Source organism: Falco peregrinus, chromosome W (genome assembly GCF_023634155.1).
Source record: "Falco peregrinus isolate bFalPer1 chromosome W, bFalPer1.pri, whole genome shotgun sequence".
NCBI classification, from domain to species: domain Eukaryota; kingdom Metazoa; phylum Chordata; class Aves; order Falconiformes; family Falconidae; genus Falco; species Falco peregrinus.
In genome coordinates this window covers 13,209,410-13,212,632 of record NC_073743.1, presented here as the reverse complement: position 1 = coordinate 13,212,632, position 3,223 = coordinate 13,209,410, and the positions used below count along the sequence as shown (strand labels likewise).

At 44.9% G+C, this 3,223-nt stretch overlaps 1 pseudogene; it reads right to left on the bottom strand.

Annotated features, from left to right (window-relative positions):
* Positions 1 to 451: 451 nt before the first annotated feature.
* LOC129783049 (uncharacterized) lies at positions 452 to 2,851 on the bottom strand (annotated as a pseudogene).
* Positions 2,852 to 3,223: the final 372 nt, after the last annotated feature.

The following is a 3,223-nucleotide window of genomic DNA, read 5'->3' as shown; positions in this document are numbered from 1 at the left end:
TGGTGTGCTGTTGCTTCAAAAATTAGCAATCGCATAGCCTCTTCCTGAGAAGCAGTCCATTCCCATTTGACCCCTTTTCTTAGCAAATCATAAAGAGGTCTGGCAATGACAGAAAAGTCCAGGATGTGTTTTCTCCAGAACACCAATAATCCTAAGACATGCTGCAGATCCTTTTTTGACTCAGGCATTTTGATCTGATCTAAGGAAGCAAGGGTATCTGGTGGGATGCATGTCATTCCCCCTTTCCACCAGTTCCTAGGAATTTCACTTCTTGCAAGGGCTTTTGGACCTTTTCTGGAGGAATCTGCAAACCCAAATTTTCCAAAAGTGAAATTATAATCTTGTGGGCTGCTCCCACCTCCTCTATTTCATTTCCCCCCACAAGAATATCATCAATGTACTGATAAACAACTATGCCTTCGGGCTTTAGCATTTTTTCCAGCTCCTGGGTTTAAGCATGATGAGCCGATGTGGGGGAATGTTTATACCCTTGGGGAAGGCGGGTGAAAGTAAATTGCTGCCCTTCCCACGTGAAAGCAAAACATTCTTTATCTTCTGGTCGCAAAGGTATCATAAAAAACATGTCTTTAACATCTATTGTTGCCATGATTGGATGGGCTTTTTCCTGGATTACTGTTATCAATTCAGACAGATTAGGGACTGCAGCAGTTAAAGGATCGGTGTTAGCATTCAGCCTCCGAAAATCTACTGTGAGCCGCCACTTCCCGTTAGGTTTCCTCACTGGACACACTGGAGAATTAAAAGGGGAATGGGTATTTATCATCACTCTCTGTTCTCGCATTTCCTGCATAACTGGTTTGATGCCCTCCTTTGCTCCCAGGGGAAGGGGATATTGTTTGACATTAGTTATTTTGCTGAACTGCAGTGAGGGTGCCGTTTGAAGCAGTCTGACATGCAGCTGCGATGTTCCAAAGGTCCACAACAATCCTTCATAGTCCTCCCACTGCTTTCCCTTGAGGGCATCCATTCCTAGCAAATTTGTTGGAATGTCTCCGACCACCATTATAACAGTGACCGTACCTTCCTCTCCTGGTAGTGTCAACTTTACCGGGGCAACTTTCATAATTTCCTCAAGGGAAAAACACCACATCTTTCAGCATCTTCCTCAGTCAGAGCGGAGACCTGTGCGCCAGTATACATTAGAAAGGTCACTGGTGCATGCTTAGGGCCAGCTATAACTGTGATTAATAAGTCTCCTCCTTTAGTTTTTGTGAGCTGACAGATATAAATCCATCCTCCATTCCCCCACCCACTACCAGGGAATGGAGGTTCTAGTTTCCCTGCTTATGGGAAAGAGCTTCCTCAGTGGGGGGGAGACGAGGGCATACCGGTTGAGATTTCTTTCCTGCACTGTGTCTGAGAGGGTTGTTTTGGATTATGCCATTTCAACACCACCTTGCTCAGTTTATCAAGTGGTAAGCCATCCATTATATCCCTGGGGACTCCCTTTTTAATTCCCAAAAGTCACAACTTTTGTCGGGTCACGGACTGTCCTCCCTTTCCTGTTTATGGTGCGGATGCTCCTTTCTCAGGGCATCAGTGGTGGCTACAATTTTACCAGCGGGGAGGGGCAAATCCTCAACTTCCATTTGGTGGATTCCCCTTGACTTTTCCTCCATGATTTTTACAGGACCATATTTTCTACTATAATCTATCAAGTCTTGTGCTACTTTCCCCCAGGTCCATATCTTTTTATTGCTTGATGTGGGGGTCGTATGGTGGGTAAAAATTGAATCCAATGTGGCATTGGATTCATTTCTCTGGCTTCTAATAAAACCTTCCAGCCTTTCTACAGGACGCGATGGTCCTTTGAAGGCTAATCCCTGTAGATTTGAGTGACTCTGGAAGTCCCCTTATCAAGGGGGTCATGATTTCGATATTCGCCGGCAGCATCACTGGGGATTCATATCCAGGAAGTAATTTTCTTTCATGTATCATTTGCAAGCAGGCTGCTTTGTGTACACTTTCTAGCAACTGATCAGCTGTGCCGGTGATTGCCAGGGGATCTCCTCTGTCCAATGGGTTCAATCCTCCAGCCCAATAAGCAGCCCACTGGATTAGGGACCATGGGGCACATTTATCTCCTGTTGTCAAGAAAACTCCATGACCCCAATAGCCATTGGCTTCCTTTTCACTTAACTGGATTTGGTCCCCTCCCAGTTAAGGATACGCACCACACGTACTCTGTTTCCGATTCTTTAGGAAGGCGCCCATACTCTCTTTTCAGTTTGGCTAGCTCCGTGGCAGTATATGGTGTCTCTTTGGTTGTAATGTGAGGATCATCATCGTCCTCATTCAGGTAAGTATATTCTGTTTTAATTAAGGGTCTCACTTGAGGGTTTTCCACAAAACATTTTCTCGCCTCCTCCAACTCCTTCTGAGGGTATGTTGGGTTTATTTGTCGAATACCCTTTCCCTCCACTTCCAGCTCTACCTCACACAGTGCTTCAGTGTCTTTAAAGCATTCCGCCTTCAGAGTGGTTTTTAACAAGTGGTTTTCTTCCCTTTCTTTCTCTAATTGTTGTTCTAAGTCGTAATTTGTTTCTTGCAGAATTTTCATCAAATTTTCAAGGGATTCTATAATCTTGTTTTCATTACTACATTTCCTAAGGCCATCTTCAATTGCTGCGACCAAGCTGGCTCCGAAAATGGCACAGACTATAGTTTTGCCCTTACCTGATCTAACCTTAGCTTCAGTCTGTAAAGACGTCACTCGGTCCACTACACTCTGCAAGTTTGTCCAATTATCTCGAGCCCAATCTTCTCCGAGTACAGAGGGTCGAGCCCCATTCTTTGCCAAAAATGTGTAAAACATGTCCTGATCTTTCATTAACAAAGAGTCTTTATTATCAGCCTTTTTGGCCATTCTCACTACAAAGGGACCAAACCCACTTCGGGGAGGCTAGACTTAGTTACAAACACACAGCCACTGCTGTGTCGCCCTTCTCTTCCCCGAGTGGTTGAAGGGACCAAAATCTGCTTTGGGAAGGCAGCTTATAGTTACTATAAGGTTGTCCCTTCACTTTCCCAAGCAGACAATTCTCATTAATATGAGGGCAACTCCCCCTTTTAGCACTTTCCCCTTTTGCACTTTGATTTTTTTTAGTAAGATCCCAATAGACAGAGCCCTCAGTTGGAGTTTGGAGTGCTAAGTCCTAGGCGTGTGTGGTATGCGGGAAATTCGAGCCCCCCCCCTTGCCTT